This window comes from Enhydra lutris, unplaced genomic scaffold, assembly GCF_002288905.1.
Source record: "Enhydra lutris kenyoni isolate GAN:26980312 unplaced genomic scaffold, ASM228890v2 scaffoldscaffold8, whole genome shotgun sequence".
NCBI lineage: Eukaryota > Metazoa > Chordata > Mammalia > Carnivora > Mustelidae > Enhydra > Enhydra lutris.
In genome coordinates this window covers 23836595-23852624 of record NW_019154092.1, presented here as the reverse complement: position 1 = coordinate 23852624, position 16030 = coordinate 23836595, and positions in this window count along the sequence as shown.

The window sequence follows — 16030 nt, the reverse complement described above, 5'->3', positions numbered from 1 at the left end:
ATCTTCACACACATTTGTAACAAATACTCTCATTATGACTGTTTAAATCCTTTTCAATGATCAACATATCACTTTCAAATCAGACTTAAGTTTCCTTCATCATCCCCTCTCTTGAGTCTCTATTCCAAAATTTTGTCATGGGGTGCTGCTTTAAATCTTTCTAGTGGGACCAACTAACAAGAAAAATCAGGAACTTTTTATAATGGTGTATTATTTTCTTATTTTTGTATAAGGTTTATTTTCATTTATGTGAGTAATTCAAATACGATAAAACTATTTAAAATTTTTGTCATTTCCAAATTTTTTTCAGATTCTTTTTTACCTTTGGTTTTTAAATAAATCAGCATCTGGCCTTCAAAACTCAAGCTTTTGCATATATATTTGTAAACTACAGTACTGTAATAACGATGTGTGGTGACAAATGGTAGCTACACTTGTGGTCAGCACCCGTAACATATAGAGTTGTCCAATCACTATGATGTACACCTGAAACAAATGTAACATTGTTTGTCAACTATACTTCCAGAAAAAACAACAACAACAACACTTTAAATAACAAATAAATACCATTATATTATACTGAACCATCTCTAAGCACAAGTACATAAATCTAATTTATGACTTCTATGAAAATGTACTCAAAATAGCTATAAATACATTAAGGGCTTAATCAGAAAAGGATGTTCTTTTCCAAGTTATCCATTCACATAAATTGACTAAGATACACTTATTTCAACCATAATAATGAAAAGCTCTTTTATTTTTGTCCACGTTTTAACCAATGAAATATTTTGTATGCCCCTAATTCGAACCCTGCCTTGTATTTGAAGAACAGCCATGTTCACATCACCTTTAAACCTGGTCCTAATAAACACCCATTTTCAGTTTCCTCTCAAGTACATTAGATTAGGCTCTCAGCAGGGGAATAAAGCATCACTTGTCTGCTGGTTCATACCAACTCTTACCAAATCCTTCACCCAGCTGTATTATGTATGCAGACTCTACTTTAATGGGCGAAATGATATCACAAATAAGGTGAAATGCCATCTATGAAATACGATCATTGTATTCAGTGGCCAGAAGACAATGATCCAAGTGGAAGTCGAAAGCTGGGCTATTATCTGTGCTTCCTAAAATGCTGAACAATAACTGGGTTTTCCTACTGAAAGATAAACCCAGAACTGAAATTCACTCTTTCGATAGAAAATGTTCAAAGAACAAAGCTTGTACACACAGGGAGAAATTGAGCCTGATTATACCCTCCAAAATAAAAGGGGAAAAGAGATTTCAAATCCTGCACAAAGAAAGCATGTGCTCAGATAAGTATGTAACTACTGGCAGAACAATTTAATCAACCATTCTTGCTAAGATGTATGTGTGACTTCTGAGAAACAGGGTACTTTTCTAACAAAGATTAAGTTGCTTCCACCGTGAGTGTTACCAGCTAGTCATATCCTGATGTGTCATAAAGGACAGACAGGAAGTAGGTCCAATACAAAAGAAGGAAGAAAAAAAAAAAAGGAAGCATTGATGATCAAACAGCTAGTTGTTCTCAGCAGTGATTTTTTTTCTTTAAATCCCCTTTTACAACTAAGCACTAGGATGTCTTCTAACAATGCACTACAAAAACACTGCAGAAAATTGTTTACCTTGAAACAAAAAAAAAAAGATCATTCATTTCAAAGCAAAACTGCAGTGCACAGCATTCTGCAACAAGACTCAAATAACCATGTAAGCATTAAGGAAGGATTCCTTTGCACAACAGAGAGAAAAAAAAATATTAGCTAGAGACTTCTACTTTTGGCCTACTATGGTTAAGCATGTATTAAAAGCATGAGTGGAAGAAAAATTAAAAAGCAGAGACTAGCAATATTTGACAAGAGCTAAATTCTTTAATCCAGTTCCTGTAAGATCCCATTTAGATTTCCACATGAGACATAAACAGCCTTGGAAATGGTTTTCAAAAATCATTAGGTCTACAAAATTTATGTACAGCTTGCAAAATTTCCATTGACCAAGTCCACATGTATCAATCCACATTTACCTCTTTTGTCCTGTCTAACCAGCTCTAACATCTATAATTTTATATGTAGTTAAAAAAAATATTCACATACAGTTTACATGCCAGTAGACAATAAATTAAAATCGTTTTATTATTTCAGCATACATAAAATATGGCCTGCAAATGTATGTATCTGTATATATGAAGGTGTACATGTATACATGCACTAATGTATCAGAATTTAGTACTCAAATGCTATATAAAATAGGACATATATATGTACATATATATACATACATACACATATATACATATATAAAGTGTGCATAGATATGTCTATATATGTTTATAGTTTGCATATTGTTATATTTATCTAGTTTGTGTGCACACTCTTTTTATACATATACAAGAGGATGTGTGTATATATGTATATAGATACAGAGAAGATAGAGAGACAGAATGTATTTATTTCTTTATTTGGTAAGATGCCCATCAACCTTCTCTACAGACAATCATCCCAACCAACATAAACATTTAAATTTTCAAGTGGTGACTTGCAGCTTTGTATTATTTGTATTATTTGTAGATTATTTGTAGATGACCTCTTCCCAGGAATAGAAATGATGAAACAATATCTTCAACTAGGTTTAGTTAATTTCTGGATCAGTTTCCCTTCTTTCACTCCACTGTGAATAGATAGACTATACCTCCATGAAAAAAGCTAAAACTTTAGCCATATTGCTCTCTGCTATCTTGAGAGTTCTAAGATTCTAAATTTATACCAAAAATTGTTTGAAAGTTGAAACTTCTGTACGTGGAAAAGCAATAAAGTGAATAGAATCTCAAAGGAATATTTTAGTAATTAAAAAATAATTTACTACTAATAGATAATATAAAAGATATATTCTTCAGATTACTCAAGTACATTTAGTGTATTACAATATTAATTTTGATACAGATAATAAAGACCACTGTCAACCGAGTGGACAACGCTGGATTAAGCGGGGGGGAAAATCCCTTAAAATGTATATTATATATATTTTAAAATTACCAAGAATACATAAAGGAACACATTCTGATCACATAAAACATCTAGAATTTGAGGACTGACTTACCTTGGGTCAACTATTCTAAATACTTGAATGGCATTAACTTATTTAATTTTCACAACAGCTTTGTGAGATGGATACTATGTTTAAATCTGTTTCAGAAGTCTATCTATACCTATATCTCAATATAGATATACCTACCAAATCCAGACATATTTTCCTGGATTACAGATTAATCATCCTTTCTAAAGTAATAACATACACACTTAACCCTCTTGTTCCTGAAATTTCAATAAACATACTAGCTAAGTGGGATACTATATATAACTGTCCATCTAAGTATGGTAACTGCCTCTGAATTCAGTCTGGACAAATTTAGAGTAAACAATCTAACTAGTTTAGACATACATACATGTCCTTAAAAACATCAGTGTAGTCAAAACAATAAACACCCCTCACCTCCAAAACTGTCTCATGTCCCTTAGAGTTTTTGCCTCCCACTGCTTCATGCCCACCCATACACAGCCAACTACTTATTTGTTATTTGCTCTCTATCACAATTCCACCAGTCTTTTTAATTTTTGGTATTCTCATAGACAGGTAGTGATATCTCATTATGGTTTCATTTGCATTTCCCAAATAACAAAGGATGTTGAACATCACTTCATACGTATATATGCTATTTAGGTATCTTCAAAGTGTCCAGTAAAAACTCTTTTCTACTTTTAATTGGGTTGTTCATTTTCTTATTTTTGAGTTTTTTATATATTATTGCATAGACATATTTTATATATGCATATATATATTTTATATTTTATATATATTCACATATATACATACATATAAACATATACATATATATACACACATATATATGTGAAAAAAATATATGAATATATACGTGCTTAGTCTGCTTGGGCAGCTATAACAAAATACCATAGACTGGATGGCTAAAATAGAAATTTATTTCTCATGGTTCTGGAGGTGGGAAGTCCAAGTTCAAGATTCTGGAGAGGTGCCATTCCTAGTGAAAGTTCTCCTTCTGACTTGCATATGGTCACCTTCTTGCGGAGTCCTCACAAGGCCTTGCTTGTGCAGTGAGAGAGCTTTCTCTTCCTCTTCTACACGACCAGTAATCCTATCCTGTGGGACCCTCCCCACCATGACCTAATCTAACTCTAATTTCCTCCCAAAGTCCCTACCTCCAAATACAATCACACTGGGGCTTACGGCTTCAACATATGATTTGGGAGGACACAAACATTTAGTCCATAGCAACTTGTACCCAGAACTTTACATATTCTGGATGCAAGGCTTTTTCAGGTAGATATTTATTCCATGGCTACTAGTCTTCTCTTCATTTATCAGAGTCTCAGTAGAAGTTATTAATGTTGATAAAGTCCAATTTATACATTTTTTTAATTATCTTTTTTTGTGTCATGCGTAAGAAATCTTTGCCTAGCTAAAAATCTCAGAAGTTTTCTCCTGATCCATTACATGGACAATTGATCTGGTTAGGACTTTCATTTCTCTCAGTACCGAGTTTTCAGTTTTCAGTGTGCAGTCTTCAACAATCATTTCATGGTTTTTGTTACTATTATCTAGGATAATGTGTTTTATTTCAATGTTCAGTTGTTTGTAGTTACATGAATATAATCAGTTCTTTGTACATTGGTCTTGTATACTGCAACCTTCCCAAAGTCACCTCAGAGTTCTAGTAGTATTTTATAGATTCCATATGCTTTTTCTTATAAATGATCATTTTCAGAGTATAAACAGACAGGTTTACACTTTTATTTCCAATCTGAATGACACTTACTTATGTTAACTGCTTTATTACACTGACTAGAAGCTCCAGTACAATTTTGACACCAAATGGAGAGAGAAACCTACATGCCTTTTTCCTAATCTTAGGAGGAAAACAATTAATGTTTCCTTATTAAATTTGACGTCAGCTGTAGGGGTTTTTTTGGACTCCGGTTATAAGGTTGAGAAACCTTCCTTCTTAGTTAGCTAAAACATTTTTTTTAAAGTCATGAAAAGCATTTTCCTTCATTTTTATTTTATTTTATTTTAAAATGATTTTGCTACACTGTTGAGGTGATTGTGTTGCTTTTCTCTTTTGTTAGTATAATACTTACAATATAACATACATTGATTTATTTTCAAGTGTAAACCCATCATGCCTGAGTAAACTCCACTTGATCATGATATATTATCAATTTTACATACAGTGAATTCTATAGCTAAAATTTTAGCAAGTGTTTTTTGTATTTATATACATGAGGAATATTAATCTATACATTTTCTTTCTCTCATTTTGCTATGAAGTAAATACAGTTTTATCTCTATTTCATTTTGCTATGAAATTAATATAGTTTTCCTGAAATGAGTTACATTGCTTCTTCTTCAATTCTGGGGGGAGGAAAGTTTGGCTAAAACTGGTCTTGTGTTTGTAAAATTGTTATGTGAGGCCAATTGAACCAAGACATTTTTGTTATTTATATTTTTATTAAAGATTTTAAACTGTAAATTTCATGTCTCTTGTAGGTATAGTGCTATTCAGATTACTAATTTTTTCTTGGGGGTGCTTTGAGAGTTTGAATCTTGCAAGAACTTTGTCCATTTTACAAAAAAAAATTGTATATGTTTTTGAATAAGTTTTTAAATAATATTTCATATTATATTTTGTAATATTTGTAGAATGTATAGAATTATCACTTCTTTCATTCTTAATGCTGATAATTGATAACTTTTCTTGTTTTCCTTGATTGGTCTGGACAGTTATCAATATTATTGATTTTTTTAAACAACCAAGTTTTGATTTCATTGAGTTTCTCTACTTTTTGTATATGTTTTGTTTTCAGTTTCACTGAATTTCACTCTGATCTTCAATTTCATTGTATTGAATATTTTGGTTTTGTTTGCTCTTCTTTTTATTTTTTCATAAGTTAGAAGCCTAGGTCAATGAGTCAAGACCTCTCTCTCTCTCTCTTTTTTTCCTAATAGGTGTTTATTGTTAAAATTTTCCCTCTATGTTCTACTTTACCTGTGTCACATAAATTTTGCTATGTTGTCCTTTCAATTGCATTCTGTTCATAATACTTTCTAATTTCCTTTTGATTTCTTCTTTGACCTATGGGCATTAGAGAATAGTGTTATTGAATTTCCAAACATATGAGGACTTTCCGAAATCTTGCTGTTGATTTTCTTTCTTTCTTTCTTTTTTTTTTTTTAAGAGAGGGAAGAGTCAGGAGAGGCAGAAGGAGGGGTGGAGAGAGTCCTAACCAGGCTCCATGAAGGGGCTGATGTCACAACCCTGAGATCATAACCTAAGCCAAAATCAAGAGTCAGATGCTTAACCAACTGAGCCACCTAGGTGCCTCTGCTATTGATTTCTAATTAAGTTTTTTATGGTCAGATAACTTAGCATGTCTTAAATTTTAAAAAATTTATTGAAAATTTTACCATACCCCAAATGTGGTCTACCTATACATATTTTCTGGCAATTTAAAGTATGTATATTCTGTGTTGTTGAGTAAAGTACTCTATAATACCCTTCAGGTCACATTGGTTGATAGTATTCAAGTCTATTTTCTCTTGCTTATTATCTTTTTATTTCTTTTATCGTTTATTTAGGTAAAGGTTTTAAATATTTGGCTTTATTTGTAGATTTGTCTATTTCTTCTTGCTATTCTATCAGTTGTTACTTCATATACTTTGAAGTTCTATTATTTGGTGCATAAACATTTAGATGTTTATATGCTTTTATGAAATTAGTTTCTTTAACTCTGGAATAGTCTTTATTCTGATGTGCAATGTCTGATATCAATATAGCTACTCCAGTGTTCATGGTTAGCATTGGGATGGTCCATATTTTTTTTCCCTTTCCTTTCCTTTTCACATATTTGTATTTTTATATTTAAACTGAGTTTATTGTAGGATGCATGTAGAGTTGAGTCTTGCATTTTTATCCAATCCAACAATTTCTGCCTTTTAACTGAGATGTTTAGAACATTAATATTTATTTATTTTTTCAGAACATTAATATTTAATATGATTATTGATATAATTGATTTTAAATCTACCATTTTTCTATTTGTTTACTTTCCTATACCTATTCTCTGTTTCTCTCTTCTTTTGGATTGTATATTTTCATGATTCAATTTTATTTCATTTTTGCTCATTAGTTATGAATTTCCATGTTATTTGTTGCTGTAGGATTTATTGTATACATCTGCAAATTAACTGAATGAATGTATGTTAAAGTGGTATCATGTTACTTCTCATGCACATAACAACTTTTCATCAAAGGTGGAAAATTGTATTCTATTTCTTCTAACATTTTTCTGCCTCTCCTTCTTTCTCCACTGCTCCAATTATATATTATACAGTAATCTAGGACTAATTACTCTTTCACAAAAGACAAAACCCTTTTTAAAATTCTAACCAAAGCTCCCTGAATTGTAAGAATGTCCACCCACTTCAACTGTGGGGAACAGGTACTATTCCCAGCTCTGCATGAATTTGGGTTAGCATTCCCTTAGTCTTTCCATGTGGTTCTTTCCCAGCCTTGAGCATTTTCTTGATGCTTAAAAGTTAATCAGTACTCAACCAAATGCTTGAGGGAACATTCCAAATCTCCAGTTTTCTCTCTATTCAGTCTCTCCTTTCCTATATTCTGACTAATGAACTTTTGGCTTCCCTGAACTCCCACTTTAGTCCTTTCAACTCAGGGAGATGATCAGTATCTCCCCATGTCCTGCTCCTGTCCACCTCCTTGGCTCTGCTTCATGGCCTGGACATTTTCTCTGGGCATTTAACTATGGAAATGACAAGTATCTCCTTCTTTGTGTCCTGTCTCTCAGTAATTCCTGGCCTTCGTTGTTTGACGTTCAAAGGCTTGAGAATGTTGTTATATGTATTTTATTTCTGTTGTTTAATTGTCTCAGGAAAGAAGATAAAGCCAGTTATTGTATTTCCATCTCTGCCAGAAGCACATTTAAATACTTCTCTTTAAGTAATGGGATTACATTGTATATGTCATTTGCATCTCTCTTTTTACTGTTAGAAAATTTCTTTGAAGCTGAATCATATCTGTTGATTTTTTTTTGAGATAATTCTTGAACTATTTCTAACTCCTTTAGAAAAGAGCATAAATTTGTAAAAAAGCTAAGCCTTTCAATGTTCGTAGCACCTAGGAGTCAAAAAACAAAAGATATTAAAAGGAAAACCTGTGAAAAAGTGAATGGACAAATCTTTTGTTTTAGATTACCAAAACACTTCTGAGAGTAACTGTGATTAATGAATGCACATCTTTGCTATTTCCATATTCCTTTTGCAACCATTAATTTAGCACTAAAGACATGGAATCCCTTTTCAGGACAAAAAAAGATTGGCACACCTATAATTAGGACCTAATTGAGTTATGTAGACTAGAGATTGAAGAAGTAGTATGGCCTACTATTATATACTTTGAGTTCATCTTAGTAAGCAAAGGACTTTTAAAATCATTACCACTTCTTTCTATGGATTAATAATAATAGTATGTCAGAACTGTAAAGATTAGGTCGGTCATTAAGCCACCACTTTAAGGTGGATCATATGAGAGCAGTTATATTTCAGAAGAAACAATATCTATGTTTAAAAATACATTGTGGGGGTTCCTAGGGGCTCAGGCAGTTAAGCATCTCCCTTCTGCTCAGGTTATGATCCCAGAATCCCAGGACCAAGCCCCAAACAAAGTCCCTGCTCAACAAAGAGTCTGGTTCTCCCTCTGCCCCTTACCCCACTCATGTTCTCTTTCAGTGTCTCTGTCTCTCTCTCTCAAATAAATAAATAAAATCTTTTTAAAAATGCCAGGTGGTGGGTATTATGGACGGCACATATTGCATGGAGCACTGGGTGTGGTGCATAAACAATGAATTCTGTTACGCTGAAAATAAATAAATAAATAAATGCATTATGCATCTATAGCATATATTAATCATAATCTTAAGAAGTCAGAATAACAGACTTTTATTTTGAAGATTTTATTTATTTATTTGACAAAGAGAGATCACAAGTAGGCAGAGAGGCAGGCAGAGAGAGAGAGAGAGGAGGAAGCAGGCTCCCCAACGAGCAGAGAGCCCAATGCAGGACTCAATCCCAGGACCCTGAGATCATGACCTGAGCTGAAGGCAGAGGTTTAACCCACTGAGCCACCCAGGCGCCCAGAATAACAGATTTTATTTGGAAAAAATATTTATTTAGCAAATACCTATTTATTTATTATCTACCTGTTTCTTATCTACCGTAGTTTGGGATGCCATAACACAATAATGTAGATGGGGTGGCTTATAAACAATAGAAATGTATTTCTTCGAGTTCTGGAGGGTCTAAGCCCAAGATCATGTGGCAGCAAGGTGGAGTTCTATTAAGAGCATCCTTCTGGGATTCAAAACTGCTGATTTCTTACAGCATTGTCACATGGTGGAGAGCAGAGGGGAAGAAAGCTCTTTAGTGACTCTTAAGGGCACTAATCCCATTTATTGGGCCTGTACCCTCAAGACTTCGTCTAACCTTAATCAACTCCAAAAAGCCTCACTTCTTGATGCCTCAGACCTAATGCTTTGGGGGAGTATGATTTCAACATAAGAATCTTCTAGTGGGGGCACCTGGGTGGCTCAGTGGGTTAAGCCTCTGCCTTCGGCTCAGGTCATGGTCCCAAGGTCCTGGGATCGAGCCCCACATTGGGCTCTCTGCTCAGGAGGGAGCCTGCTTCCCCCTCTATCTCTGCCTGCTGCTCTGCCTACTTGTGATCTCTCTCTCTCTGTCAAATAAATAAATAAAATCTTAAAAAAAAAAAAGAATCTTCTAGGGACACAAACATTTAGTTCATAATTCATTCTATCTATTTATCTATCATCCATCTATCATCACCTTTCCTTTTATTCTATTCTATTTTGCTCTATTCTATATTTTCTATCCATTTATTTTTTTGTGTTTGATGTCTGACTCCCAGGGCTCGAAGCTAATTCACATTACTTATTACCTGTGTGCCTTTATGGATTTCTCTGTGTTTCTATTTTCTCATTTAGACGAGAAAAATAATCATTCCTCTTTATAGAGCAAAGAAAAAAATTGATGGAAGCCCATAACACAATGTTTGACCCTTTTTCTCAGTAAATATAAACTATTAATTTCTGTTTCTGCTAAAAGTTTGATCTAGTCATTTCTCATTATCTGTGATTTTTATCTCTGTAACATGTTAATCCAGAACTGAAACCCAGATTTTTTGTTTGTCTGTTTTTAATTCATTCAACCCCACTTAACAAAAGATGATTTCATGTGAACATACTTTATTAAAATCTTTACGTACTAGAAAGGCATTAGATTACAGAACTACCCAGCAAACATTTTTAAAAATTGAAATATCATTGGTCAAAATCTGTAACTATTGTACAATGCCTCTGGGAATTCTTCACAGGTAGATATTTCAAAGCAATTGCTCAGGCCCTCCTAGTCTCCTAGAGGACGGTACCCACACACAAATCCTGTTAAATTCTTAGGTATAGCAGTCTTACCCCAGGCAACTCTTCTTGCCTCATATTTTTTATTAAATAGCTTTATTAGGTGTGTTTCTAAACAATTCCTGAGGTGACTTCTGTAATCAGTGTTAGATTGGGTTTTATCTTGTAGAAAAGGAGGAAAAGAGAGGATAGGAAAAAAGGAGGGAAAAAATGAGAAGACGGAAGAAAAGGAAGTCAGAAACCAGCCCATTTAGGTGTAAACAAGAACATTTTAAAGAAGTATCTTCATTTACTACAATATAAATGCTATGTCCTCTGGCAAAATGCACAGAGCTCAAAACAATCTTTTTCTCTGATTAAATAATTTTATCTGAAACTTGCTATAGGAATTGTCATCAATTAAAGTGCCCCAGATGCTGAATTTCTGCCCAATTAGCAATTGTGTGTGAGTTTACAATAGACAGAACCTGATAATGCTGCTTTTTCCTAAACAACTCATTACAAGGTAACTGGGTAAACTGACCTTTAAGGTGCTTTCCAATTCAGAGATTTTAAAAGGCTGTGATTTCTTCATGTATACACAAACCTCACAGAAAGTTTAAGGGATTTTATTAAGTCTTATTCAAATTCATGGTAAAAGCTAAATGCTGAGCTCTGAATGGTTCCCTTAAATGGATTTATATGCTAATCTTACCAGAGATGTAGCCAGTCTGTACTTATTGACTTGATGGCTATTACCTACATAGACTTTTCTAAAATATTCATTACCATATTATCTAAGAAGTTCAAGCTGTAAAGGCCATTTAGGTTCAGAATTTATCTACATGTGGGTGTATTTGTCCCATTAGCTTAGGAAATGATCATCTAAAGGCTTAACATGGCTCTTGGGACACAATGTCTCTCCTTGAATTCACCTCCCAGACATTAAAATACACAGTCACCTAGTTTCCTTGCCTTCGTCAGGATTCTACCAACACTGCAGTATTCGGGTACACTCCATCTATTTGTGTCTTTTCCCAGGGCTTCTTTCACTAACTGTTCATATTTTTCTTCCTTTGTTATTTTGTGCCCTGTGGCATAGCTCAGTCAATCAGTTATTGCCATCAGGGCTGATACTGCAGGATTCAAACAAAGGCCCACTAGCAACATAGAAACAATGGCAAAAGCAAACTGTAGTCTGTGTCACCGGATCAGCTGATCAATCCATGATTGAATTGTTTTTAAATGTATGTCAATTCAAGAACAGGGCTCAGAGATATATTTGAGGCATGAAGGAGAGGGGGAGGTGTGATTCCAAAACAGTTTTCTTCATAGCAGTGCAGAGCTGACCTTGCATTTAAAGACAGAGGATGGGGGAAAGCTCTATGAAAGTGTGAACAGTATGAATAAGTGCTGTTTATAGGAAGCTGTTTTAATACTCTTGCTAAAGCTGAACAATAGAAAGACACAAAGCTCTGAAAAATGCATGCTGTTCCCTGTGATTGATCCTTTTATCTTTCCAGTCCTGCCCAGATGATAAAAAGCATTTACAGGGTAAACAAGCATCCATGCCTTTATTTTCCCCAAATATGAGATATATCTTCCTTACATAGAAATTTTTGCTATTAGAGTATTTGCTATGGTATATTTCAGCCCCTCTCCCCACCAGCACCCCTGTTTAAAAAAAAAGAAAAAAAAATTTAAAGTTTTGAAGTGAAAATCTGCAATTCCTGATAGAAACCTTTTTGTTCTGTTTTGTTTTGTTTGTTTTTGCAATTAACAGACTCATTCTTGGCACAAAGGTACCTGGGGTGATGCTAAAAATAAAATAGACTTTGAAGTGAAAAGGGCCTTGTTTCAAACCTAGATGACGTTCTTGAAAAAACCCTGGACAATCGCCAGATGAAAATACGTGCTCAGCTTACATCAATTCCCATCCCACTCTCCCACCCCACTTTTAACTTTGTTATTTCTAAATTTCTCTAGGACAACATAATTGCCTAATAGCAACACATTGTATCTTAAATAGGAAAAATCACATGTAAAATGGACATTGCAGCAGGGAGTAGGCTAAAGGCTTCCGGCCCACTGGGTCACTGGCTTCTTATCAAGATTCTTCTAGATGGTCCCACCCTCTTGCTTAAGGAAATTGCCTTCTGGAGTTCTTAATAACAGGCTGATGGACTGCACGCAGTTTGTAAGTGACAAAAGTGAGATGGGGGAACAGGTTTGGTTAAATCCAAGGATTTTCTTGTTTCTCTTCATTGATGGTTCTCAAAGGGTAGGGCAAATTACAATCAAGGACAGGGGTTGAAAGAAAAAATGCAGACTGCAAGACCCCAACCCGGAGTTTCTACTCATGGGTATAGATGGGACCTGTGAATTTGCATTTCTGACAGCCCCCTGCCGGTCCCCGGCCCCCCTACCCCCCACCCCCTCCCCACACCGGGTTGTTGACACTGGTGGTCTGCAGACTGTACTTTGAAAACCACTGCTGTACACTGTGCTGCCTTTCATTGGAAAGATATACTTGGGGTATTTTACATTTTACTACCAATAAGATTTGCTATTCAAGAAGAAATACTTGAGAATCATTTGAAAGATGAAATACTATATAGTGATAAGTTAAATTTTATTAAATTCTTGGTTTTTATGCATGTAGAAATCACACACTATGGGAATTAAAATAATGAATGAAATATAACCCATGTCCTCCAAGAGCTCATCAACTAGTTGAGATTACAGCCATAGATAGATATTTAAATTTATCATTAACAAAGCAAACACAATGAATGCTTTAGCAGACTTTTTAAAAATGTACTCTGGGAATATGAAGTAGGAAATTCTATTTTAAAACAAGTCCTTGGGGCACCTGGGTGGCTCATGGGTTAAGCCGCTGCCTTCGGCTCAGATCATGATCTCAGGGTCCTGGGATCGAGTGCCGCAGCGGGCTCTCTGCTCAGCAGGGAGCCTGCTTCCCTTCCTCTCTCTCTGCCTGCCTCTCTGCCTACTTGTGATCTCTCTCTCTGTCAAATAAATAAATAAAATCTTTTAAAAAAATAAAAAAATAAATAAAAAATAAAACAAGTCCTTACCTTCAACTTGCTTTACCTTTGAATCACTTCTACCCTCTTTCTCTTGCTTCCAGATAAAACTAAATATATTCTGTTTACTGTGGCTGTTTCTTCACTCAAACACATATTAAAAAACAAAATTCAGCCAAGTCAATTTGATAATTTAATAGGCTTTATTTAACAACTCACGAGTTGGGCAGCATCTCATCTAGCCAGCAGAAAGGAGTTCCAAGGAACTGTCCAAACTGGAAGGCTTTTATAGGAAGAAGGGGGAAGGAATAAGGGAAGAGTGGATTACCTCACCTTCCTTTGAGGTATAGAGAGGACTTGGGCAGCAGAGTACTGCATTGGTGCCGAACGGAAAATTCCAGACTGACCAGTTAAGACACCACTCCCGGGGAAAGCAGAAATTACAATTAGGTTAGGTACTGAACCTTGGTTTGGTGATGTAGGCTTAGCACAAGTGACTCCATTTGGGCCTGTTATTTCTTTTTAACACAACTGAATCACAAAACAAGGTTTCCTCATCAAACCCAGCAGTAAAACTGCAGTGGGAGAATTCATCCATCACCTTCTAAATGCCAAATCCAAAGGTCTGACAATAGCCCTTGTGTTTCTGAGGCATGGGCACACTACTGATCATTCTGCAAGCACCCTTAGCTCAGGTGACCCCATCCGTCCCTTGCTTCTCCCACTCACTCAAACCCTTAAGCTTACATTTTCTTGTCTCAAGACCTCTTCTGTCTCCATCTACTCTTTACATCTGCTGTTCCTTGAGTTTTGCCACAGGCTTTTTTCTCATATCTTACAAGATTTTCTCCATTTCATAAGGGAATGATTTTTATTAAAATGAGAGTCTGTACCTTACTCCCCCTTCAAAAAGTATCCACTGAATCCCAGTTGCCTAAAGGCAAGTAAGGCTTCTCATCATCTGGTCTGGTTAATTTTCCATGTGGTCTCTTGCTTCTCTTTTACCTGCTCTCTTCTTCATCCATCTCCATAGATCTATTATTCCGCTGGCTATTTTAACTTAAGGTACACATGATTGATTGTGATTAACACATTCCATGGTTACACAAGGGGCTTCTCCTTTGCTTTTCTTTATCTTCTACTCCTGCGATACTTTCCTGCCACCTTTGTGCTTTATTCCTCCTTGAGTCTTCTCATGCCAACAGACAGATGCACTAATTAATTTAACATGATCTTCCATCCCATCTTACATATGGTTAGTACAATATAAATTAACACTTGGAGATCATGCACTTTTTTTGTGTCATATAATAGAGAGCATATTTTTTACCCGTTTATTCATTATCATTCTTAGTTCTAATTTATTTTGCTTAGTATTAAGAACTTGAAATTTATTCATTCTTCTACATGTAATTTTACTTCATTAATTTTTTCATTAATTTTTCAAAAATCTTTTCTATTTTTCATTCATGCTTGATTGCATTGCTTAGTATTCCTAATGTAGACACATTTTTGCTAAAATACTTCAAGATTGTTACTTTCAAAAATGGACTTTTTGTGATAAAAATTCTAAAGCATTTTCACTCAGAGAATATTTATTTCACTTTCATATTTACATAGCAATTTAGCTACATATAATAATCTAAATTTTCCATGAAAAATTGAAAACAAATTAACCCCATTGTCTTCATTTTAATCTTATATTTAAGTGAAATATAGGTTTTATAGTTAACATATTATATATAATTATGTTTAATATATTACATTATATAATTTATACATAATAATTATATAATATATACAACTTAAACATTTTATATATTATATTGAATTATAATATATATGCTATATACATATTACATATTAAATAAATACAAGGCTTCATATACTTTATCACCTAATTATCTAGTTTTTTACTTTTTTGACATTCAAATGAATGGTATTAGTTGTATAAGTTAAGTGGCTTGCAATTTTACTCCATTTTATATTCTTAAGATCTTTATATCTGTAGATGCATTTCATTTATTTTCATTTCTGTGTAGTATTTATTGTAGGACTACTATAACATGTATTTATTTATTCTGCTATTGATAAGATCTTATTTTGAAGGGGTTTATTTTCTTTCATTTTGTTTTTAGAAATGAAGTGGCCATGAATCTTCCTGAGCATGTCTTCTAGTACACATGCTGAAGTTTTCTCCAGGTTAAATGCCTAGGAAGGGTTGCTGGAATACAGTATATGCACATGTCCAACTTTCTAAGATGATGCTAAGTTATTTATCAGGGTGATTGCTCGAATTTTTATCTTCATTAACAGTCTTTGTTGCTATACATCCTCATCAAAAGTTTATATTTCTTGACCTTTTATTATTTGCCAATCTGATGATGAAATGTATTTTATTTTAGTTTTTCAATACCAATTTGCCAGTTTTGTTTTTTTTTTTTT